We start from the raw sequence: 27,619 nt of genomic DNA, 5'->3' as shown, positions 1-27,619 counted from the left end.
CTCATGAGCAGTGGGCTGATGAGCCTGGGATCCCGCACCTACGCGCCTGAGTGGTACTATACCTGGCAGATATTGGTAGCCATCGACAACCCCAGTACACGGCCTATCCCTGCTGACGAGGGGTGATACCCCGAAACACGTGTCCAGGGATGGCGAAGACAGCGAAGATAGCCGAAGATCGAAAGATGATGCATCGCGAACACTTTACTACATTGACCAGAGTCCTTAGGGGCGACACCGCAGGTGTGTGAGTAGTGTGTGACCCCACCCCCATTTGTAACTTTAAAGCTCCCTTGAGCAGTGGGTTGACGAGCCTGGGATCCCGCACCTACGCGCCTGAGTGGTACTATACCTGGCAGATATTGGCAGCCATCGGCAACCCCAGTACACGGCCTATCCCTGCTGACGAGGGGTGATACCCCGAAACACTTGTCCAGGGATGGCGAAGACAGCGAAGATAGCAGAAGATCGAAAGATGATGCATCGCGAACACTTTACTACATTGACCAGAGTCCTTAGGGGCGACACCGCCGGTGTGTGAGTAGTGTGCGACCCCACCCCCATTTGTAACTTTAAAGCTCCCATGAGCAGTGGGCTGACGAGCCTGGGATCCCGCACCTACGCGCCTGAGTGGTACTATACCTGACAGATATTGGCAGCCATCGGCAACCCCAGTACACGGCCTATCCCTGCTGACGAGGGGTGATACCCCGAAACACGTATCCAGGGATGGCGAAGACAGCGAAGATAGGAGCAGATCGAAAGATGATGCATCGCAAACACTTTACTACATTGACCAGAGTCCTTAGGGGTGACACCGCCGGTGTGTGAGTAGTGTGCGACCCCACCCCAATTTGTAACTTTAAAGCTCCCATGAGCAGTGGGCTGACGAGCCTGGGATCCGCACCTACGCGCCTGAGTGGTACTATACCTGGCAGATATTGGCAGCCATCGGCAACCCCAGTACACGGCCTATCCCTGCTGACGAGGGGTGATACCCCGAAACACGTGTCTAGGGATGGCGAAGATAGCAGAAGATCGAAAGATGATGCATCGCGAACACTTTACTACATTGACCAGAGTCCTTAGGGGCGACACCGCCGGTGTGTGAGTAGTGTGCGACCCCACCCCCATTTGTAACTTTAAAGCTCCCATGAGCAGTGGGCTGACGAGCCTGGGATCCCGCACCTACACGCCTGAGTGGTACTATACCTGGCAGATATTGGCAGCCATCGGCAACCCCAGTACATGGCCTATCCCTGCTGACGAGGGGTGATACCCCGAAACACGTGTCCAGGGATGGCAAAGACAGCGAAGATAGCAGAAGATCGAAATATGATGCATCGCGAACACTTTACTACATTGACCAGAGTCCTTAGGGGCGACACCGCCGGTGTGTGAGTAGTGTGCGACCCCACCCCCATTTGTAACTTTAAAGCTCCCATGAGCAGTGGGCTGACGAGCCGGGATCCCGCACCTACGCGCCTGAGTGGTACTATTCCTGGCAGATATTGGTAGCCATCGGATACCCCAGTACACGGCCTATCCCTGCTGACGAGGGGTGATACCCCGAAACACGTGTCCAGGGATGGCGAAGACAGCGAAGATAGCAGAAGATCGAAAGATGATGCATCGCGAACACTTGACAACATTGACCAGAGTCCTTAGGGGCGACACGGCCGGTGTGTGAGTAGTGTGCGACCCCACCCCCATTTGTAACTTTAAAGCTCCCATGAGCAGTAGGCTGACGAGCCTGGGATCCCGCACCTACGCGCCTGAGTGGTACTATACCTGGCAGATATTGGCAGCCATCGGCAACCCCAATACATGGCCTATCCCTGCTGACGAGGGGTGAGACCCCGAAACACGTGTCCAGGGATGGCGAAGACAGCGAAGATAGCAGAAGATCGAAAGATGATGCATAGCGAACACTTTACTACATTGACCAGAGACCTTCGGGGCCACACCGCCGGTGTGTGAGTAGTGTGCGACCCCACCCCCATTTGTAACTTTAAAGCTCCCATGAGCAGTGGGCTGACGAGCCTGGGATCCCGCACCTACGCGCCTGAGTGGTACTACACCTGGCAGATATTGGCAGCCATCGGCAACCCCAGTACACGGCCTATCCCTGCTGACAAGGGGTGATACCCCGAAACACGTATCCAGGGATGGCGAAGACAGCGAAGATAGCAGAAGATTGAAAGATGATGCATCGCGAACACTTTACTACATTGACCAGAGTCCTTAGGGGCGACACCGCCGGTGTATGAGTAGTGTGCGACCCCACCCCCATTTGTAACTTTAAAGCTCCCATGAGCAGTGGGCTGACGAGCCTGGGATCCCGCACCTACTCGCCTGAGTGGTACTATACCTGGCAGATATTGGCAGCCATCGGCAACCCCAGTACACGGCCTATCCCTGCTGACGAGGGGTGATACCCCGAAACGCGTGTCCAGGGATGGCGAAGACAGCGAAGATAGCAGAAGATAGAAAGATGATGCATCGCGAACACTTTACTACATTGACCAGAGTCCTTAGGGGTGACACCGCCGGTGTGTGAGTAGTGTGCGACCCCACCCCCATTTGTAACTTTAAAGCTCCCATGAGCAGTGGGCTGACGAGCCTGGGATCCCGCACCTACGCGCCTGAGTGGTACTATACCTGGTAGATATTGGCAGCTATCGGCAACCCCAGTACACGGCCTATCCCTGCTGACGAGGGGTGATACCCCGAAACACGTATCCAGGGATGGCGAAGACAGCGAAGATAGCAGAAGATCGAAAGATGATGCATCGCAAACACTTTACTACATTGACCAGAGTCCTTAGGGGCGACACCGCCGGTGTGTGACCCCACCCCCATTTGTAACTTTAAAGCTCCCTTGAGCAGTGGGTTGACGAGCCTGGGATCCCGCACCTACGCGCCTGAGTGGTACTATACCTGGCAGATATTGGCAGCCATCGGCAACCCCAGTACACGGGCTATCCCTGCTGACGAGGAATGATACCCCGAAACACGTGTCCAGGGATGGCGAAGACAGCGAAGATAGCAGAAGATCGAAAGATGATGCATCGCTAACACTTTACTACATTGACCAGAGTCCTTAGGGGTGACACCGCCGGTTTGTGACTAGTGTGCGACCCCACCCCAATTTGTAACTTTAAAGCTCCCATGAGCAGTGGGCTGACGAGCCTGGGATCCCGCACCTACTCGCCTGAGTGGTACTATACCTGGCAGATATTGGCAGCCATCGGCAACCCCAGTACACGGCCTATCCCTGCTGACCAGGGGTGATACCCCGAAACGCGTGTCCAGGGATGGCGAAGACAGCGAAGATAGCAGAAGATAGAAAGATGATGCATCGCGAACACTTTACTACATTGACCAGAGTCCTTAGGGGTGACACCGCCGGTGTGTGAGTAGTGTGCGACCCCACCCCCATTTGTAACTTTAAAGCTCCCATGAGCAGTGGGCTGACGAGCCTGGGATCCCGCACCTACGCGCCTGAGTGGTCCTATACCTGGCAGATATTGGCAGCTATCGGCAACCCCAGTACACGGCCTATCCCTGCTGACGAGGGGTGATACCCCGAAACACATGTCCAGAGATGGCGAAGACAGCGAAGATAGCAGAAGATCGAAAGATGATGCATCGCAAACACTTTACTACATTGACCAGAGTCCTTAGGGGCGACACAGCCGGTGTGTAAGTAGTGTGCAACCCCACCCCATTTGTAACTTTAAAGCTCTCATGAGCAGTGGGCTGATGAGCCTGGGATCCCGCACCTACGCGCCTGAGTGGTACTATACCTGGCAGATATTGGTAGCCATCGGCAACCCCAGTACACGGCCTATCCCTGCTGACGAGGGGTGATACCCGAAACACGTGTCCAGGGATGGCGAAGACAGCGAAGATAGCAGAAGATCGAAAGATGATGCATCGCGAACACTTTACTACATTGACCAGAGTCCTTAGGGGCGACACCGCAGGTGTGTGAGTAGTGTGTGACCCCACCCCCATTTGTAACTTTAAAGCTCCCTTGAGCAGTGGGTTGACGAGCCTGGGATCCCGCACCTACGCGCCTGAGTGGTACTATACCTGGCAGATATTGGCAGCCATCGGCAACCCCAGTACACGGCCTATCCCTGCTGACGAGGGGTGATACCCCGAAACACTTGTCCAGGGATGGCGAAGACAGCGAAGATAGCAGAAGATCGAAAGATGATGCATCGCGAACACTTTACTACATTGACCAGAGTCCTTAGGGTCGACACCGCCGGTGTGTGAGTAGTGTGCGACCCCACCCCCATTTGTAACTTTAAAGCTCCCATGAGCAGTGGGCTGACGAGCCTGGGATCCCGCACCTACGCGCCTGAGTGGTACTATACCTGACAGATATTGGCAGCCATCGGCAACCCCAGTACACGGCCTATCCCTGCTGACGAGGGGTGATACCCCGAAACACGTATCCAGGGATGGCGAAGACAGCGAAGATAGCAGCAGATCGAAAGATGATGCATCGCAAACACTTTACTACATTGACCAGAGTCCTTAGGGGCGACACCGCCGGTGTGTGAGTAGTGTGCGACCCCACCCCAATTTGTAACTTTAAAGCTCCCATGAGCAGTGGGCTGACGAGCCTGGGATCCCGCACCTACGCGCCTGAGTGGTACTATACCTGGCAGATATTGGCAGCCATCGGCAACCCCAGTACACGGCCTATCCCTGCTGACGAGGGGTGATACCCCGAAACACGTGTCTAGGGATGGCGAAGATAGCAGAAGATCGAAAGATGATGCATCGCGAACACTTTACTACATTGACCAGAGTCCTTAGGGGCGACACCGCCGGTGTGTGAGTAGTGTGCGACCCCACCCCCATTTGTAACTTTAAAGCTCCCATGAGCAGTGGGCTGACGAGCCTGGGATCCCGCACCTACACGCCTGAGTGGTACTATACCTGGCAGATATTGGCAGCCATCGGCAACCCCAGTACATGGCCTATCCCTGCTGACGAGGGGTGATACCCCGAAACACGTGTCCAGGGATGGCAAAGACAGCGAAGATAGCAGAAGATCGAAATACGATGCATCGCGAACACTTTACTACATTGACCAGAGTCCTTAGGGGCGACACCGCCGGTGTGTGAGTAGTGTGCGACCCCACCCCCATTTGTAACTTTAAAGCTCCCATAAGCAGTGGGCTGACGAGCCGGGATCCCGCACCTACGCGCCTGAGTGGTACTATACCTGGCAGATATTGGTAGCCATCGGCAACCCCAGTACACGGCCTATCCCTGCTGACGAGGGGTGATACCCCGAAACACGTGTCCAGGGATGGCGAAGACAGCGAAGATAGCAGAAGATCGAAAGATGATGCATCGCGAACACTTGACTACATTGACCAGAGTCCTTAGGGGTGACACGGCCGGTGTGTGAGTAGTGTGCGACCCCACCCCCATTTGTAACTTTAAAGCTCCCATGAGCAGTAGGCTGACGAGCCTGGGATCCCGCACCTACGCGCCTGAGTGGTACTATACCTGGCAGATATTGGCAGCCATCGGCAACCCCAATACATGGCCTATCCCTGCTGACGAGGGGTGAGACCCCGAAACACGTGTCCAGGGATGGCGAAGACAGCGAAGATAGCAGAAGATCGAAAGATGATGCATAGCGAACACTTTACTACATTGACCAGAGTCCTTAGGGGTGACACCGCCGGTGTGTGAGTAGTGTGCGACCCCACCCCCATTTGTAACTTTAAAGCTCCCATGAGCAGTGGGCTGACGAGCCTGGGATCCCGCACCTACGCGCCTGAGTGGTACTATACCTGGCAGATATTGGCAGCTATCGGCAACCCCAGTACACGGCCTATCCCTGCTGACGAGGGGTGATACCCCAAAACACATGTCCAGAGATGGCGAAGACAGCGAAGATAGCAGAAGATCGAAAGATGATGCATCGCGAACACTTTACTACATTGACCAGAGTCCTTAGGGGCGACACCGCCGGTGTGTAAGTGGTGTGCGACCCCACCCCATTTGTAACTTTAAAGCTCTCATGAGCAGTGGGCTGATGAGCCTGGGATCCCGCAACTACGCGCCTGAGTGGTACTATACCTGGCAGATATTGGTAGCCATCGACAACCCCATTACACGGCCTATCCCTGCTGACGAGGGGTGATACCCCGAAACACGTGTCCAGGGATGGCGAAGACAGCGAAGATAGCAGAAGATCGAAAGATGATGCATCGCGAACACTTTACTACATTGACCAGAGTCCTTAGGGGCGACACCGCCGGTGTGTGAGTAGTGTGCGACCCCACCCCCATTTGTAACTTTAAAGCTCCCATGAGCAGTGGGCTGACGAGCCTGGGATCCCGCACCTACGCGCCTGAGTGGTACTATACCTGGCAGATATTGGCAGCCATTGGCAACCCCAGTACACGGCCTATCCCTGCTGACGAGGGGTGATACCCCAAAACACTTGTCCAGGGATGGCGAAGACAGCGAAGATAGCAGAAGATCGAAAGATGATGCATCGCGAACACTTTACTACATTGACCAGAGTCCTTAGGGGCGACACCGCCGGTGTGTGAGTAGTGTGCGACCCCACCCCCATTTGTAACTTTAAAGCTCCCATGAGCAGTGGGCTGACGAGCCTGGGATCCCGCACCTACGCGCCTGAGTGGTACTATACCTGACAGATATTGGCAGCCATCGGCAACCCCAGTACACGGCCTATCCCTGCTGACGAGGGGTGATACCCCAAAACACGTATCCAGGGATGGCGAAGACAGCGAAGATAGCAGCAGATCGAAAGATGATGCATCGCAAACACTTTACTACATTGACCAGAGTCCTTAGGGGCGACACCGCCGGTGTGTGAGTAGTGTGCGACCCCACCCCAATTTGTAACTTTAAAGCTCCCATGAGCAGTGGGCTGACGAGCCTGGGATCCCGCACCTACGCGCCTGAGTGGTACTATACCTGGCAGATATTGGCAGCCATCGGCAACCCCAGTACACGGCCTATCCCTGCTGACGAGGGGTGATACCCCGAAACACGTGTCTAGGGATGGCGAAGATAGCAGAAGATCGAAAGATGATGCATCGCGAACACTTTACTACATTGACCAGAGTCCTTAGGGGCGACACCGCCGGTGTGTGAGTAGTGTGCGACCCCACCCCCATTTGTAACTTTAAAGCTCCCATCAGCAGTGGGCTGAGGAGCCTGGGATCCCGCACCTACACGCCTGAGTGGTACTATACCTGGCAGATATTGGCAGCCATCGGCAACCCCAGTACATGGCCTATCCCTGCTGACGAGGGGTGATACCCCGAAACACGTGTCCAGGGATGGCAAAGACAGCGAAGATAGCAGAAGATCGAAATATGATGCATCGTGAACACTTTACTACATTGACCAGAGTCCTTAGGGGCGACACCGCCGGTGTGTGAGTAGTGTGCGACCCCACCCCCATTTGTAACTTTAAAGCTCCCATGAGCAGTGGGCTGACGAGCCGGGATCCCGCACCTACGCGCCTGAGTGGTACTATACCTGGCAGATATTGGTAGCCATCGGCAACCCCAGTACACGGCCTATCCCTGCTGACGAGGGGTGATACCCCGAAACACGTGTCCAGGGATGGCGAAGACAGCGAAGATAGCAGAAGATCGAAAGATGATGCATCGCGAACACTTGACTACATTGACCAGAGTCCTTAGGGGCGACACGGCCGGTGTGTGAGTAGTGTGCGACCCCACCCCCATTTGTAACTTTAAAGCTCCCATGAGCAGTAGGCTGACGAGCCTGGGATCCCGCACCTACGCGCCTGAGTGGTACTATACCTGGCAGATATTGGCAGCCATCGGCAACCCCAATACATGGCCTATCCCTGCTGACGAGGGGTGAGACCCCGAAACACGTGTCCAGGGATGGCGAAGACAGCGAAGATAGCAGAAGATCGAAAGATGATGCATAGCGAACACTTTACTACATTGACCAGAGACCTTAGGGGCCACACCGCCGGTGTGTGAGTAGTGTGCGACCCCACCCCCATTTGTAACTTTAAAGCTCCCATGAGCAGTGGGCTGACGAGCCTGGGATCCCGCACCTACGCGCCTGAGTGGTACTATACCTGGTAGATATTGGCAGCTATCGGCAACCCCAGTACACGGCCTATCCCTGCTGACGAGGGGTGATACCCCGAAACACATGTCCAGAGATGGCGAAGACAGCGAAGATAGCAGAAGATCGAAAGATGATGCATCGCGAACACTTTACTACATTGACCAGAGTCCTTAGGGGCGACACCGCCGGTGTGTAAGTAGTGTGCGACCCCACCCCATTTGTAACTTTAAAGCTCTCATGAGCAGTGGGCTGATGAGCCTGGGATCCCGCACCTACGCGCCTGAGTGGTACTATACCTGGCAGATATTGGTAGCCATCGGCAACCCCAGTACACGGCCTATCCCTGCTGACGAGGGGTGATACCCCGAAACACGTGTCCAGGGATGGCGAAGACAGCGAAGATAGCAGAAGATCGAAAGATGATGCATCGCAAACACTTTACTACATTGACCAGAGTCCTTAGGGGCGACACCGCCGGTGTGTGACCCCACCCCCATTTGTAACTTTAAAGCTCCCTTGAGCAGTGGGTTGACGAGCCTGGGATCCCGCACCTACGCGCCTGAGTGGCACTATACCTGGCAGATATTGGCAGCCATCGGTAACCCCAGTACACGGCATATCCCTGCTGACGAGGGGTGATACCCCGAAACACGTGTCCAAGGATGGCGAAGACAGCGAAGATAGCAGAAGATCGAAAGATGATGCATCGCGAACACTTTACTACATTGACCAGAGTCCTTAGGGGTGACACCGCCGGTGTGTGACTAGTGTGCGACCCCAACCCCATTTGTAACTTTAAAGCTCCCATGAGCAGTGGGCTGACGAGCCTGGGATCCCGCACCTACTCGCCTGAGTGGTACTATACCTGGCAGATATTGGCAGCCATCGGCAACCCCAGTACACGGCCTATCCCTGCTGACGAGGGGTGATACCCCGAAACGCGTGTCCAGGGATGGCGAAGACAGCGAAGATAGCAGAAGATAGAAAGATGATGCATCGCGAACACTTTACTACATTGACCAGAGTCCTTAGGGGTGACACCGCCGGTGTGTGAGTAGTGTGCGACCCCACCCCCATTTGTAACTTTAAAGCTCCCATGAGCAGTGGGCTGACGAGCCTGGGATCCCGCACCTACGCGCCTGAGTGGTACTATACCTGGCAGATATTGGCAGCTATCGGCAACCCCAGTACACGGCCTATCCCTGCTGACGAGGGGTGATACCCCAAAACACATGTCCAGAGATGGCGAAGACAGCGAAGATAGCAGAAGATCGAAAGATGATGCATCGCGAACACTTTACTACATTGACCAGAGTCCTTAGGGGCGACACCGCCGGTGTGTAAGTGGTGTGCGACCCCACCCCATTTGTAACTTTAAAGCTCTCATGAGCAGTGGGCTGATGAGCCTGGGATCCCGCACCTACGCGCCTGAGTGGTACTATACCTGGCAGATATTGGTAGCCATCGACAACCCCAGTACACGGCCTATCCCTGCTGACGAGGGGTGATACCCCGAAACACGTGTCCAGGGATGGCGAAGACAGCGAAGATAGCAGAAGATCGAAAGATGATGCATCGCGAACACTCTACTACATTGACCAGAGTCCTTAGGGGCGACACCGCAGGTGTGTGAGTAGTGTGTGACCCCACCCCCATTTGTAACTTTAAAGCTCCCTTGAGCAGTGGGTTGACGAGCCTGGGATCCCGCACCTACGCGCCTGAGTGGTACTATACCTGGCAGATATTGGCAGCCATCGGCAACCCCAGTACACGGCCTATCCCTGCTGACGAGGGGTGATACCCCGAAACACTTGTCCAGGGATGGCGAAGACAGCGAAGATAGCAGAAGATCGAAAGATGATGCATCGCGAACACTTTACTACATTGACCAGAGTCCTTAGGGGCGACACCGCCGGTGTGTGAGTAGTGTGCGACCCCACCCCCATTTGTAACTTTAAAGCTCCCATGAGCAGTGGGCTGACGAGCCTGGGATCCCGCACCTACGCGCCTGAGTGGTACTATACCTGACAGATATTGGCAGCCATCGGCAACCCCAGTACACGGCCTATCCCTGCTGACGAGGGGTGATACCCCGAAACACGTATCCAGGGATGGCGAAGACAGCGAAGATAGCAGCAGATCGAAAGATGATGCATCGCAAACACTTTACTACATTGACCAGAGTCCTTAGGGGTGACACCGCCGGTGTGTGAGTAGTGTGCGACCCCACCCCAATTTGTAACTTTAAAGCTCCCATGAGCAGTGGGCTGACGAGCCTGGGATCCCGCACCTACGCGCCTGAGTGGTACTATACCTGGCAGATATTGGCAGCCATCGGCAACCCCAGTACACGGCCTATCCCTGCTGACGAGGGGTGATACCCCGAAACACGTGTCTAGGGATGGCGAAGATAGCAGAAGATCGAAAGATGATGCATCGCGAACACTTTACTACATTGACCAGAGTCCTTAGGGGCGACACCGCCGGTGTGTGAGTAGTGTGCGACCCCACCCCCATTTGTAACTTTAAAGCTCCCATGAGCAGTGGGCTGACGAGCCTGGGATCCCGCACCTACACGCCTGAGTGGTACTATACCTGGCAGATATTGGCAGCCATCTGCAACCCCAGTACATGGCCTATCCCTGCTGACGAGGGGTGATACCCCGAAACACGTGTCCAGGGATGGCAAAGACAGCGAAGATAGCAGAAGATCGAAATATGATGCATCGCGAACACTTTACTACATTGACCAGAGTCCTTAGGGGCGACACCGCCGGTGTGTGAGTAGTGTGCGACCCCACCCCCATTTGTAACTTTAAAGCTCCCATGAGCAGTGGGCTGACGAGCCGGGATCCCGCACCTACGCGCCTGAGTGGTACTATTCCTGGCAGATATTGGTAGCCATCGGATACCCCAGTACACGGCCTATCCCTGCTGACGAGGGGTGATACCCCGAAACACGTGTCCAGGGATGGCGAAGACAGCGAAGATAGCAGAAGATCGAAAGATGATGCATCGCGAACACTTGACAACATTGACCAGAGTCCTTAGGGGCGACACGGCCGGTGTGTGAGTAGTGTGCGACCCCACCCCCATTTGTAACTTTAAAGCTCCCATGAGCAGTAGGCTGACGAGCCTGGGATCCCGCACCTACGCGCCTGAGTGGTACTATACCTGGCAGATATTGGCAGCCATCGGCAACCCCAATACATGGCCTATCCCTGCTGACGAGGGGTGAGACCCCGAAACACGTGTCCAGGGATGGCGAAGACAGCGAAGATAGCAGAAGATCGAAAGATGATGCATAGCGAACACTTTACTACATTGACCAGAGACCTTAGGGGCCACACCGCCGGTGTGTGAGTAGTGTGCGACCCCACCCCCATTTGTAACTTTAAAGCTCCCATGAGCAGTGGGCTGACGAGCCTGGGATCCCGCACCTACGCGCCTGAGTGGTACTACACCTGGCAGATATTGGCAGCCATCGGCAACCCCAGTACACGGCCTATCCCTGCTGACAAGGGGTGATACCCCGAAACACGTATCCAGGGATGGCGAAGACAGCGAAGATAGCAGAAGATTGAAAGATGATGCATCGCGAACACTTTACTACATTGACCAGAGTCCTTAGGGGCGACACCGCCGGTGTATGAGTAGTGTGCGACCCCACCCCCATTTGTAACTTTAAAGCTCCCATGAGCAGTGGGCTGACGAGCCTGGGATCCCGCACCTACTCGCCTGAGTGGTACTATACCTGGCAGATATTGGCAGCCATCGGCAACCCCAGTACACGGCCTATCCCTGCTGACGAGGGGTGATACCCCGAAACACGTGTCCAGGGATGGCGAAGACAGCGAAGATAGCAGAAGATCGAAAGATGATGCATCGCAAACACTTTACTACATTGACCAGAGTCCTTAGGGGTGACACCGCCGGTGTGTGACTAGTGTGCGACCCCAACCCCATTTGTAACTTTAAAGCTCCCATGAGCAGTGGGCTGACGAGCCTGGGATCCCGCACCTACTCGCCTGAGTGGTACTATACCTGGCAGATATTGGCAGCCATCGGCAACCCCAGTACACGGCCTATCCCTGCTGACGAGGGGTGATACCCCGAAACTCGTGTCCAGGGATGGCGAAGACAGCGAAGATAGCAGAAGATAGAAAGATGATGCATCGCGAACACTTTACTACATTGACCAGAGTCCTTAGGGGTGACACCGCCGGTGTGTGAGTAGTGTGCGACCCCACCCCCATTTGTAACTTTAAAGCTCCCATGAGCAGTGGGCTGACGAGCCTGGGATCCCGCACCTACGCGCCTGAGTGGTACTATACCTGGCAGATATTGGCAGCTATCGGCAACCCCAGTACACGGCCTATCCCTGCTGACGAGGGGTGATACCCCAAAACACATGTCCAGAGATGGCGAAGACAGCGAAGATAGCAGAAGATCGAAAGATGATGCATCGCGAACACTTTACTACATTGACCAGAGTCCTTAGGGGCGACACCGCCGGTGTGTAAGTGGTGTGCGACCCCACCCCATTTGTAACTTTAAAGCTCTCATGAGCAGTGGGCTGATGAGCCTGGGATCCCGCACCTACGCGCCTGAGTGGTACTATACCTGGCAGATATTGGTAGCCATCGACAACCCCAGTACACGGCCTATCCCTGCTGACGAGGGGTGATACCCCGAAACACGTGTCCAGGGATGGCGAAGACAGCGAAGATAGCAGAAGATCGAAAGATGATGCATCGCGAACACTTTACTACATTGACCAGAGTCCTTAGGGGCGACACTGCAGGTGTGTGAGTAGTGTGTGACCCCACCCCCATTTGTAACTTTAAAGCTCCCTTGAGCAGTGGGTTGACGAGCCTGGGATCCCGCACCTACGCGCCTGAGTGGTACTATACCTGGCAGATATTGGCAGCCATCGGCAACCCCAGTACACGGCCTATCCCTGCTGACGAGGGGTGATACCCCGAAACACTTGTCCAGGGATGGCGAAGACAGCGAAGATAGCAGAAGATCGAAAGATGATGCATCGCGAACACTTTACTACATTGACCAGAGTCCTTAGGGGCGACACCGCCGGTGTGTGAGTAGTGTGCGACCCCACCCCCATTTGTAACTTTAAAGCTCCCATGAGCAGTGGGCTGACGAGCCTGGGATCCCGCACCTACGCGCCTGAGTGGTACTATACCTGACAGATATTGGCAGCCATCGGCAACCCCAGTACACGGCCTATCCCTGCTGACGAGGGGTGATACCCCGAAACACGTATCCAGGGATGGCGAAGACAGCGAAGATAGCAGCAGATCGAAAGATGATGCATCGCAAACACTTTACTACATTGACCAGAGTCCTTAGGGGTGACACCGCCGGTGTGTGAGTAGTGTGCGACCCCACCCCAATTTGTAACTTTAAAGCTCCCATGAGCAGTGGGCTGACGAGCCTGGGATCCCGCACCTACGCGCCTGAGTGGTACTATACCTGGCAGATATTGGCAGCCATCGGCAACCCCAGTACACGGCCTATCCCTGCTGACGAGGGGTGATACCCCGAAACACGTGTCTAGGGATGGCGAAGATAGCAGAAGATCGAAAGATGATGCATCACGAACACTTTACTACATTGACCAGAGTCCTTAGGGGCGACACCGCCGGTGTGTGAGTAGTGTGCGACCCCACCCCCATTTGTAACTTTAAAGCTCCCATGAGCAGTGGGCTGACGAGCCTGGGATCCCGCACCTACACGCCTGAGTGGTACTATACCTGGCAGATATTGGCAGCCATCGGCAACCCCAGTACATGGCCTATCCCTGCTGACGAGGGGTGATACCCCGAAACACGTGTCCAGGGATGGCAAAGACAGCGAAGATAGCAGAAGATCGAAATATGATGCATCGCGAACACTTTACTACATTGACCAGAGTCCTTAGGGGCGACACCGCCGGTGTGTGAGTAGTGTGCGACCCCACCCCCATTTGTAACTTTAAAGCTCCCATGAGCAGTGGGCTGACGAGCCGGGATCCCGCACCTACGCGCCTGAGTGGTACTATTCCTGGCAGATATTGGTAGCCATCGGATACCCCAGTACACGGCCTATCCCTGCTGACGAGGGGTGATACCCCGAAACACGTGTCCAGGGATGGCGAAGACAGCGAAGATAGCAGAAGATCGAAAGATGATGCATCGCGAACACTTGACAACATTGACCAGAGTCCTTAGGGGCGACACGGCCGGTGTGTGAGTAGTGTGCGACCCCACCCCCATTTGTAACTTTAAAGCTCCCATGAGCAGTAGGCTGACGAGCCTGGGATCCCGCACCTACGCGCCTGAGTGGTACTATACCTGGCAGATATTGGCAGCCATCGGCAACCCCAATACATGGCCTATCCCTGCTGACGAGGGGTGAGACCCCGAAACACGTGTCCAGGGATGGCGAAGACAGCGAAGATAGCAGAAGATCGAAAGATGATGCATAGCGAACACTTTACTACATTGACCAGAGACCTTAGGGGCCACACCGCCGGTGTGTGAGTAGTGTGCGACCCCACCCCCATTTGTAACTTTAAAGCTCCCATGAGCAGTGGGCTGACGAGCCTGGGATCCCGCACCTACGCGCCTGAGTGGTACTACACCTGGCAGATATTGGCAGCCATCGGCAACCCCAGTACACGGCCTATCCCTGCTGACAAGGGGTGATACCCCGAAACACGTATCCAGGGATGGCGAAGACAGCGAAGATAGCAGAAGATTGAAAGATGATGCATCGCGAACACTTTACTACATTGACCGGAGTCCTTAGGGGCGACACCGCCGGTGTATGAGTAGTGTGCGACCCCACCCCCATTTGTAACTTTAAAGCTCCCATGAGCAGTGGGCTGACGAGCCTGGGATCCCGCACCTACTCGCCTGAGTGGTACTATACCTGGCAGATATTGGCAGCCATCGGCAACCCCAGTACACGGCCTATCCCTGCTGACGAGGGGTGATACCCCGAAACGCGTGTCCAGGGATGGCGAAGACAGCGAAGATAGCAGAAGATAGAAAGATGATGCATCGCGAACACTTTACTACATTGACCAGAGTCCTTAGGGGTGACACCGCCGGTGTGTGAGTAGTGTGCGACCCCACCCCCATTTGTAACTTTAAAGCTCCCATGAGCAGTGGGCTGACGAGCCTGGGATCCCGCACCTACGCGCCTGAGTGGTACTATACCTGGTAGATATTGGCAGCTATCGGCAACCCCAGTACACGGCCTATCCCTGCTGACGAGGGGTGATACCCCGAAACACGTATCCAGGGATGGCGAAGACAGCGAAGATAGCAGAAGATCGAAAGATGATGCATCGCAAACACTTTACTACATTGACCAGAGTCCTTAGGGGCGACACCGCCGGTGTGTGACCCCACCCCCATTTGTAACTTTAAAGCTCCCTTGAGCAGTGGGTTGACGAGCCTGGGATCCCGCACCTACGCGCCTGAGTGGTACTATACCTGGCAGATATTGGCAGCCATCGGCAACCCCAGTACACGGGCTATCCCTGCTGACGAGGAATGATACCCCGAAACACGTGTCCAGGGATGGCGAAGACAGCGAAGATAGCAGAAGATCGAAAGATGATGCATCGCTAACACTTTACTACATTGACCAGAGTCCTTAGGGGTGACACCGCCGGTTTGTGACTAGTGTGCGACCCCACCCCAATTTGTAACTTTAAAGCTCCCATGAGCAGTGGGCTGACGAGCCTGGGATCCCGCACCTACTCGCCTGAGTGGTACTATACCTGGCAGATATTGGCAGCCATCGGCAACCCCAGTACACGGCCTATCCCTGCTGACCAGGGGTGATACCCCGAAACGCGTGTCCAGGGATGGCGAAGACAGCGAAGATAGCAGAAGATAGAAAGATGATGCATCGCGAACACTTTACTACATTGACCAGAGTCCTTAGGGGTGACACCGCCGGTGTGTGAGTAGTGTGCGACCCCACCCCCATTTGTAACTTTAAAGCTCCCATGAGCAGTGGGCTGACGAGCCTGGGATCCCGCACCTACGCGCCTGAGTGGTCCTATACCTGGCAGATATTGGCAGCTATCGGCAACCCCAGTACACGGCCTATCCCTGCTGACGAGGGGTGATACCCCGAAACACATGTCCAGAGATGGCGAAGACAGCGAAGATAGCAGAAGATCGAAAGATGATGCATCGCGAACACTTTACTACATTGACCAGAGTCCTTAGGGGCGACACAGCCGGTGTGTAAGTAGTGTGCGACCCCACCCCATTTGTAACTTTAAAGCTCTCATGAGCAGTGGGCTGATGAGCCTGGGATCCCGCACCTACGCGCCTGAGTGGTACTATACCTGGCAGATATTGGTAGCCATCGGCAACCCCAGTACACGGCCTATCCCTGCTGACGAGGGGTGATACCCGAAACACGTGTCCAGGGATGGCGAAGACAGCGAAGATAGCAGAAGATCGAAAGATGATGCATCGCGAACACTTTACTACATTGACCAGAGTCCTTAGGGGCGACACCGCAGGTGTGTGAGTAGTGTGTGACCCCACCCCCATTTGTAACTTTAAAGCTCCCTTGAGCAGTGGGTTGACGAGCCTGGGATCCCGCACCTACGCGCCTGAGTGGTACTATACCTGGCAGATATTGGCAGCCATCGGCAACCCCAGTACACGGCCTATCCCTGCTGACGAGGGGTGATACCCCGAAACACTTGTCCAGGGATGGCGAAGACAGCGAAGATAGCAGAAGATCGAAAGATGATGCATCGCGAACACTTTACTACATTGACCAGAGTCCTTAGGGTCGACACCGCCGGTGTGTGAGTAGTGTGCGACCCCACCCCCATTTGTAACTTTAAAGCTCCCATGAGCAGTGGGCTGACGAGCCTGGGATCCCGCACCTACGCGCCTGAGTGGTACTATACCTGACAGATATTGGCAGCCATCGGCAACCCCAGTACACGGCCTATCCCTGCTGACGAGGGGTGATACCCCGAAACACGTATCCAGGGATGGCGAAGACAGCGAAGATAGCAGCAGATCGAAAGATGATGCATCGCAAACACTTTACTACATTGACCAGAGTCCTTAGGGGCGACACCGCCGGTGTGTGAGTAGTGTGCGACCCCACCCCAATTTGTAACTTTAAAGCTCCCATGAGCAGTGGGCTGACGAGCCTGGGATCCCGCACCTACGCGCCTGAGTGGTACTATACCTGGCAGATATTGGCAGCCATCGGCAACCCCAGTACACGGCCTATCCCTGCTGACGAGGGGTGATACCCCGAAACACGTGTCTAGGGATGGCGAAGATAGCAGAAGATCGAAAGATGATGCATCGCGAACACTTTACTACATTGACCAGAGTCCTTAGGGGCGACACCGCCGGTGTGTGAGTAGTGTGCGACCCCACCCCCATTTGTAACTTTAAAGCTCCCATGAGCAGTGGGCTGACGAGCCTGGGATCCCGCACCTACACGCCTGAGTGGTACTATACCTGGCAGATATTGGCAGCCATCGGCAACCCCAGTACATGGCCTATCCCTGCTGACGAGGGGTGATACCCCGAAACACGTGTCCAGGGATGGCAAAGACAGCGAAGATAGCAGAAGATCGAAATATGATGCATCGCGAACACTTTACTACATTGACCAGAGTCCTTAGGGGCGACACCGCCGGTGTGTGAGTAGTGTGCGACCCCACCCCCATTTGTAACTTTAAAGCTCCCATAAGCAGTGGGCTGACGAGCCGGGATCCCGCACCTACGCGCCTGAGTGGTACTATACCTGGCAGATATTGGTAGCCATCGGCAACCCCAGTACACGGCCTATCCCTGCTGACGAGGGGTGATACCCCGAAACACGTGTCCAGGGATGGCGAAGACAGCGAAGATAGCAGAAGATCGAAAGATGATGCATCGCGAACACTTGACTACATTGACCAGAGTCCTTAGGGGTGACACGGCCGGTGTGTGAGTAGTGTGCGACCCCACCCCCATTTGTAACTTTAAAGCTCCCATGAGCAGTAGGCTGACGAGCCTGGGATCCCGCACCTACGCGCCTGAGTGGTACTATACCTGGCAGATATTGGCAGCCATCGGCAACCCCAATACATGGCCTATCCCTGCTGACGAGGGGTGAGACCCCGAAACACGTGTCCAGGGATGGCGAAGACAGCGAAGATAGCAGAAGATCGAAAGATGATGCATAGCGAACACTTTACTACATTGACCAGAGTCCTTAGGGGTGACACCGCCGGTGTGTGAGTAGTGTGCAACCCCACCCCCATTTGTAACTTTAAAGCTCCCATGAGCAGTGGGCTGACGAGCCTGGGATCCCGCACCTACGCGCCTGAGTGGTACTATACCTGGCAGATATTGGCAGCTATCGGCAACCCCAGTACACGGCCTATCCCTGCTGACGAGGGGTGATACCCCAAAACACATGTCCAGAGATGGCGAAGACAGCGAAGATAGCAGAAGATCGAAAGATGATGCATCGCGAACACTTTACTACATTGACCAGAGTCCTTAGGGGCGACACCGCCGGTGTGTAAGTGGTGTGCGACCCCACCCCATTTGTAACTTTAAAGCTCTCATGAGCAGTGGGCTGATGAGCCTGGGATCCCGCAACTACGCGCCTGAGTGGTACTATACCTGGCAGATATTGGTAGCCATCGACAACCCCATTACACGGCCTATCCCTGCTGACGAGGGGTGATACCCCGAAACACGTGTCCAGGGATGGCGAAGACAGCGAAGATAGCAGAAGATCGAAAGATGATGCATCGCGAACACTTTACTACATTGACCAGAGTCCTTAGGGGCGACACCGCCGGTGTGTGAGTAGTGTGCGACCCCACCCCCATTTGTAACTTTAAAGCTCCCATGAGCAGTGGGCTGACGAGCCTGGGATCCCGCACCTACGCGCCTGAGTGGTACTATACCTGGCAGATATTGGCAGCCATTGGCAACCCCAGTACACGGCCTATCCCTGCTGACGAGGGGTGATACCCCAAAACACTTGTCCAGGGATGGCGAAGACAGCGAAGATAGCAGAAGATCGAAAGATGATGCATCGCGAACACTTTACTACATTGACCAGAGTCCTTAGGGGCGACACCGCCGGTGTGTGAGTAGTGTGCGACCCCACCCCCATTTGTAACTTTAAAGCTCCCATGAGCAGTGGGCTGACGAGCCTGGGATCCCGCACCTACGCGCCTGAGTGGTACTATACCTGACAGATATTGGCAGCCATCGGCAACCCCAGTACACGGCCTATCCCTGCTGACGAGGGGTGATACCCCAAAACACGTATCCAGGGATGGCGAAGACAGCGAAGATAGCAGCAGATCGAAAGATGATGCATCGCAAACACTTTACTACATTGACCAGAGTCCTTAGGGGCGACACCGCCGGTGTGTGAGTAGTGTGCGACCCCACCCCAATTTGTAACTTTAAAGCTCCCATGAGCAGTGGGCTGACGAGCCTGGGATCCCGCACCTACGCGCCTGAGTGGTACTATACCTGGCAGATATTGGCAGCCATCGGCAACCCCAGTACACGGCCTATCCCTGCTGACGAGGGGTGATACCCCGAAACACGTGTCTAGGGATGGCGAAGATAGCAGAAGATCGAAAGATGATGCATCGCGAACACTTTACTACATTGACCAGAGTCCTTAGGGGCGACACCGCCGGTGTGTGAGTAGTGTGCGACCCCACCCCCATTTGTAACTTTAAAGCTCCCATCAGCAGTGGGCTGACGAGCCTGGGATCCCGCACCTACACGCCTGAGTGGTACTATACCTGGCAGATATTGGCAGCCATCGGCAACCCCAGTACATGGCCTATCCCTGCTGACGAGGGGTGATACCCCGAAACACGTGTCCAGGGATGGCAAAGACAGCGAAGATAGCAGAAGATCGAAATATGATGCATCGTGAACACTTTACTACATTGACCAGAGTCCTTAGGGGCGACACCGCCGGTGTGTGAGTAGTGTGCGACCCCACCCCCATTTGTAACTTTAAAGCTCCCATGAGCAGTGGGCTGACGAGCCGGGATCCCGCACCTACGCGCCTGAGTGGTACTATACCTGGCAGATATTGGTAGCCATCGGCAACCCCAGTACACGGCCTATCCCTGCTGACGAGGGGTGATACCCCGAAACACGTGTCCAGGGATGGCGAAGACAGCGAAGATAGCAGAAGATCGAAAGATGATGCATCGCGAACACTTGACTACATTGACCAGAGTCCTTAGGGGCGACACGGCCGGTGTGTGAGTAGTGTGCGACCCCACCCCCATTTGTAACTTTAAAGCTCCCATGAGCAGTAGGCTGACGAGCCTGGGATCCCGCACCTACGCGCCTGAGTGGTACTATACCTGGCAGATATTGGCAGCCATCGGCAACCCCAATACATGGCCTATCCCTGCTGACGAGGGGTGAGACCCCGAAACACGTGTCCAGGGATGGCGAAGACAGCGAAGATAGCAGAAGATCGAAAGATGATGCATAGCGAACACTTTACTACATTGACCAGAGACCTTAGGGGCCACACCGCCGGTGTGTGAGTAGTGTGCGACCCCACCCCCATTTGTAACTTTAAAGCTCCCATGAGCAGTGGGCTGACGAGCCTGGGATCCCGCACCTACGCGCCTGAGTGGTACTATACCTGGTAGATATTGGCAGCTATCGGCAACCCCAGTACACGGCCTATCCCTGCTGACGAGGGGTGATACCCCGAAACACATGTCCAGAGATGGCGAAGACAGCGAAGATAGCAGAAGATCGAAAGATGATGCATCGCGAACACTTTACTACATTGACCAGAGTCCTTAGGGGCGACACCGCCGGTGTGTAAGTAGTGTGCGACCCCACCCCATTTGTAACTTTAAAGCTCTCATGAGCAGTGGGCTGATGAGCCTGGGATCCCGCACCTACGCGCCTGAGTGGTACTATACCTGGCAGATATTGGTAGCCATCGGCAACCCCAGTACACGGCCTATCCCTGCTGACGAGGGGTGATACCCCGAAACACGTGTCCAGGGATGGCGAAGACAGCGAAGATAGCAGAAGATCGAAAGATGATGCATCGCAAACACTTTACTACATTGACCAGAGTCCTTAGGGGCGACACCGCCGGTGTGTGACCCCACCCCCATTTGTAACTTTAAAGCTCCCTTGAGCAGTGGGTTGACGAGCCTGGGATCCCGCACCTACGCGCCTGAGTGGTACTATACCTGGCAGATATTGGCAGCCATCGGCAACCCCAGTACACGGCCTATCCCTGCTGACGAGGAATGATACCCCGAAACACGTGTCCAGGGATGGCGAAGACAGCGAAGATAGCAGAAGATCGAAAGATGATGCATCGCGAACACTTTACTACATTGACCAGAGTCCTTAGGGGCGACACCGCCGGTGTGTGAGTAGTGTGCGACCCCACCCCCATTTGTAACTTTAAAGCTCCCATGAGCAGTGGGCTGACGAGCCTGGGATCCCGCACCTACGTGCCTGAGTGGTACTATACCTGACAGATATTGGCAGCCATCGGCAACCCCAGTACACGGCCTATCCCTGCTGACGAGGGGTGATACCCCGAAACACGTATCCAGGGATGGCGAAGACAGCGAAGATAGCAGAAGATCGAAAGATGATGCATCGCAAACACTTTACTACATTGACCAGAGTCCTTAGGGGCGACACCGCCGGTGTGTGAGTAGTGTGCGACCCCACCCCAATTTGTAACTTTAAAGCTCCCATGAGCAGTGGGCTGACGAGCCTGGGATCCCGCACCTACGCGCCTGAGTGGCACTATACCTGGCAGATATTGGCAGCCATCGGTAACCCCAGTACACGGCATATCCCTGCTGACGAGGGGTGATACCCCGAAACACGTGTCCAAGGATGGCGAAGACAGCGAAGATAGCAGAAGATCGAAAGATGATGCATCGCGAACACTTTACTACATTGACCAGAGTCCTTAGGGGTGACACCGCCGGTTTGTGACTAGTGTGCGACCCCACCCCCATTTGTAACTTTAAAGCTCCCATGAGCAGTGGGCTGACGAGCCTGGGATCCCGCACCTACTCGCCTGAGTGGTACTATACCTGGCAGATATTGGCAGCCATCGGCAACCCCAGTACACGGCCTATCCCTGCTGACCAGGGGTGATACCCCGAAACGCGTGTCCAGGGATGGCGAAGACAGCGAAGATAGCAGAAGATAGAAAGATGATGCATCGCGAACACTTTACTACATTGACCACAGTCCTTAAGGGTGACACCGCCGGTGTGTGAGTAGTGTGCGACCCCACCCCCATTTGTAACTTTAAAGCTCCCATGAGCAGTGGGCTGACGAGCCTGGGATCCCGCACCTACGCGCCTGAGTGGTCCTATACCTGGCAGATATTGGCAGCTATCGGCAACCCCAGTACACGGCCTATCCCTGCTGACGAGGGGTGATACCCCGAAACACATGTCCAGAGATGGCGAAGACAGCGAAGATAGCAGAAGATCGAAAGATGATGCATCGCGAACACTTTACTACATTGACCAGAGTCCTTAGGGGCGACACAGCCGGTATGTAAGTAGTGTGCGACCCCACCCCATTTGTAACTTTAAAGCTCTCATGAGCAGTGGGCTGATGAGCCTGGGATCCCGCACCTACGCGCCTGAGTGGTACTATACCTGGCAGATATTGGTAGCCATCGGCAACCCCAGTACACGGCCTATCCCTGCTGACGAGGGGTGATACCCCGAAACACGTGTCCAGGGATGGCGAAGACAGCGAAGATAGCAGAAGATCGAAAGATGATGCATCGCGAACACTTTACTACATTGACCAGAGTCCTTAGGGGCGACACCGCAGGTGTGTGAGTAGTGTGTGACCCCACCCCCATTTGTAACTTTAAAGCTCCCTTGAGCAGTGGGTTGACGAGCCTGGGATCCCGCACCTACGCGCCTGAGTGGTACTATACCTGGCAGATATTGGCAGCCATCGGCAACCCCAGTACACGGCCTATCCCTGCTGACGAGGGGTGATACCCCTAAACACTTGTCCAGGGATGGCGAAGACAGCGAAGATAGCAGAAGATCGAAAGATGATGCATCGCGAACACTTTACTACATTGACCAGAGTCCTTAGGGTCGACACCGCCGGTGTGTGAGTAGTGTGCGACCCCACCCCCATTTGTAACTTTAAAGCTCCCATGAGCAGTGGGCTGACGAGCCTGGGATCCCGCACCTACGCGCCTGAGTGGTACTATACCTGACAGATATTGGCAGCCATCGGCAACCCCAGTACACGGCCTATCCCTGCTGACGAGGGGTGATACCCCGAAACACGTATCCAGGGATGGGGAAGACAGCGAAGATAGCAGCAGATCGAAAGATGATGCATCGCAAACACTTTACTACATTGACCAGAGTCCTTAGGGGCGACACCGCCGGTGTGTGAGTAGTGTGCGACCCCACCCCAATTTGTAACTTTAAAGCTCCCATGAGCAGTGGGCTGACGAGCCTGGGATCCCGCACCTACGCGCCTGAGTGGTACTATACCTGGCAGATATTGGCAGCCATCGGCAACCCCAGTACACGGCCTATCCCTGCTGACGAGGGGTGATACCCCGAAACACGTGTCTAGGGATGGCGAAGATAGCAGAAGATCGAAAGATGATGCATCGCGAACACTTTACTACATTGACCAGAGTCCTTAGGGGCGACACCGCCGGTGTGTGAGTAGTGTGCGACCCCACCCCCATTTGTAACTTTAAAGCTCCCATGAGCAGTGGGCTGACGAGCCTGGGATCCCGCACCTACACGCCTGAGTGGTACTATACCTGGCAGATATTGGCAGCCATCGGCAACCCCAGTACATGGCCTATCCCTGCTGACGAGGGGTGATACCCCGAAACACGTGTCCAGGGATGGCAAAGACAGCGAAGATAGCAGAAGATCGAAATATGATGCATCGCGAACACTTTACTACATTGACCAGAGTCCTTAGGGGCGACACCGCCGGTGTGTGAGTAGTGTGCGACCCCACCCCCATTTGTAACTTTAAAGCTCCCATAAGCAGTGGGCTGACGAGCCGGGATCCCGCACCTACGCGCCTGAGTGGTACTATACCTGGCAGATATTGGTAGCCATCGGCAACCCCAGTACACGGCCTATCCCTGCTGACGAGGGGTGATACCCCGAAACACGTGTCCAGGGATGGCGAAGACAGCGAAGATAGCAGAAGATCGAAAGATGATGCATCGCGAACACTTGACTACATTGACCAGAGTCCTTAGGGGTGACACGGCCGGTGTGTGAGTAGTGTGCGACCCCACCCCCATTTGTAACTTTAAAGCTCCCATGAGCAGTAGGCTGACGAGCCTGGGATCCCGCACCTACGCGCCTGAGTGGTACTATACCTGGCAGATATTGGCAGCCATCGGCAACCCCAATACATGGCCTATCCCTGCTGACGAGGGGTGAGACCCCGAAACACGTGTCCAGGGATGGCGAAGACAGCGAAGATAGCAGAAGATCGAAAGATGATGCATAGCGAACACTTTACTACATTGACCAGAGTCCTTAGGGGTGACACCGCCGGTGTGTGAGTAGTGTGCAACCCCACCCCCATTTGTAACTTTAAAGCTCCCATGAGCAGTGGGCTGACGAGCCTGGGATCCCGCACCTACGCGCCTGAGTGGTACTATACCTGGCAGATATTGGCAGCTATCGGCAACCCCAGTACACGGCCTATCCCTGCTGACGAGGGGTGATACCCCAAAACACATGTCCAGAGATGGCGAAGACAGCGAAGATAGCAGAAGATCGAAAGATGATGCATCGCGAACACTTTACTACATTGACCAGAGTCCTTAGGGGCGACACCGCCGGTGTGTAAGTGGTGTGCGACCCCACCCCATTTGTAACTTTAAAGCTCTCATGAGCAGTGGGCTGATGAGCCTGGGATCCCGCAACTACGCGCCTGAGTGGTACTATACCTGGCAGATATTGGTAGCCATCGACAACCCCATTACACGGCCTATCCCTGCTGACGAGGGGTGATACCCCGAAACACGTGTCCAGGGATGGCGAAGACAGCGAAGATAGCAGAAGATCGAAAGATGATGCATCGCGAACACTTTACTACATTGACCAGAGTCCTTAGGGGCGACACCGCCGGTGTGTGAGTAGTGTGCGACCCCACCCCCATTTGTAACTTTAAAGCTCCCATGAGCAGTGGGCTGACGAGCCTGGGATCCCGCACCTACGCGCCTGAGTGGTACTATACCTGGCAGATATTGGCAGCCATTGGCAACCCCAGTACACGGCCTATCCCTGCTGACGAGGGGTGATACCCCAAAACACTTGTCCAGGGATGGCGAAGACAGCGAAGATAGCAGAAGATCGAAAGATGATGCATCGCGAACACTTTACTACATTGACCAGAGTCCTTAGGGGCGACACCGCCGGTGTGTGAGTAGTGTGCGACCCCACCCCCATTTGTAACTTTAAAGCTCCCATGAGCAGTGGGCTGACGAGCCTGGGATCCCGCACCTACGCGCCTGAGTGGTACTATACCTGACAGATATTGGCAGCCATCGGCAACCCCAGTACACGGCCTATCCCTGCTGACGAGGGGTGATACCCCAAAACACGTATCCAGGGATGGCGAAGACAGCGAAGATAGCAGCAGATCGAAAGATGATGCATCGCAAACACTTTACTACATTGACCAGAGTCCTTAGGGGCGACACCGCCGGTGTGTGAGTAGTGTGCGACCCCACCCCAATTTGTAACTTTAAAGCTCCCATGAGCAGTGGGCTGACGAGCCTGGGATCCCGCACCTACGCGCCTGAGTGGTACTATACCTGGCAGATATTGGCAGCCATCGGCAACCCCAGTACACGGCCTATCCCTGCTGACGAGGGGTGATACCCCGAAACACGTGTCTAGGGATGGCGAAGATAGCAGAAGATCGAAAGATGATGCATCGCGAACACTTTACTACATTGACCAGAGTCCTTAGGGGCGACACCGCCGGTGTGTGAGTAGTGTGCGACCCCACCCCCATTTGTAACTTTAAAGCTCCCATCAGCAGTGGGCTGACGAGCCTGGGATCCCGCACCTACACGCCTGAGTGGTACTATACCTGGCAGATATTGGCAGCCATCGGCAACCCCAGTACATGGCCTATCCCTGCTGACGAGGGGTGATACCCCGAAACACGTGTCCAGGGATGGCAAAGACAGCGAAGATAGCAGAAGATCGAAATATGATGCATCGTGAACACTTTACTACATTGACCAGAGTCCTTAGGGGCGACACCGCCGGTGTGTGAGTAGTGTGCGACCCCACCCCCATTTGTAACTTTAAAGCTCCCATGAGCAGTGGGCTGACGAGCCGGGATCCCGCACCTACGCGCCTGAGTGGTACTATACCTGGCAGATATTGGTAGCCATCGGCAACCCCAGTACACGGCCTATCCCTGCTGACGAGGGGTGATACCCCGAAACACGTGTCCAGGGATGGCGAAGACAGCGAAGATAGCAGAAGATCGAAAGATGATGCATCGCGAACACTTGACTACATTGACCAGAGTCCTTAGGGGCGACACGGCCGGTGTGTGAGTAGTGTGCGACCCCACCCCCATTTGTAACTTTAAAGCTCCCATGAGCAGTAGGCTGACGAGCCTGGGATCCCGCACCTACGCGCCTGAGTGGTACTATACCTGGCAGATATTGGCAGCCATCGGCAACCCCAATACATGGCCTATCCCTGCTGACGAGGGGTGAGACCCCGAAACACGTGTCCAGGGATGGCGAAGACAGCGAAGATAGCAGAAGATCGAAAGATGATGCATAGCGAACACTTTACTACATTGACCAGAGACCTTAGGGGCCACACCGCCGGTGTGTGAGTAGTGTGCGACCCCACCCCCATTTGTAACTTTAAAGCTCCCATGAGCAGTGGGCTGACGAGCCTGGGATCCCGCACCTACGCGCCTGAGTGGTACTATACCTGGTAGATATTGGCAGCTATCGGCAACCCCAGTACACGGCCTATCCCTGCTGACGAGGGGTGATACCCCGAAACACATGTCCAGAGATGGCGAAGACAGCGAAGATAGCAGAAGATCGAAAGATGATGCATCGCGAACACTTTACTACATTGACCAGAGTCCTTAGGGGCGACACCGCCGGTGTGTAAGTAGTGTGCGACCCCACCCCATTTGTAACTTTAAAGCTCTCATGAGCAGTGGGCTGATGAGCCTGGGATCCCGCACCTACGCGCCTGAGTGGTACTATACCTGGCAGATATTGGTAGCCATCGGCAACCCCAGTACACGGCCTATCCCTGCTGACGAGGGGTGATACCCCGAAACACGTGTCCAGGGATGGCGAAGACAGCGAAGATAGCAGAAGATCGAAAGATGATGCATCGCAAACACTTTACTACATTGAC

The sequence above is a fragment of the Lissotriton helveticus genome, chromosome 8, assembly GCF_964261635.1.
Source record: "Lissotriton helveticus chromosome 8, aLisHel1.1, whole genome shotgun sequence".
NCBI lineage: Eukaryota > Metazoa > Chordata > Amphibia > Caudata > Salamandridae > Lissotriton > Lissotriton helveticus.
The sequence above is the reverse complement of the archived record's forward strand: the minus strand, read 5'-3'. Positions refer to the sequence as shown.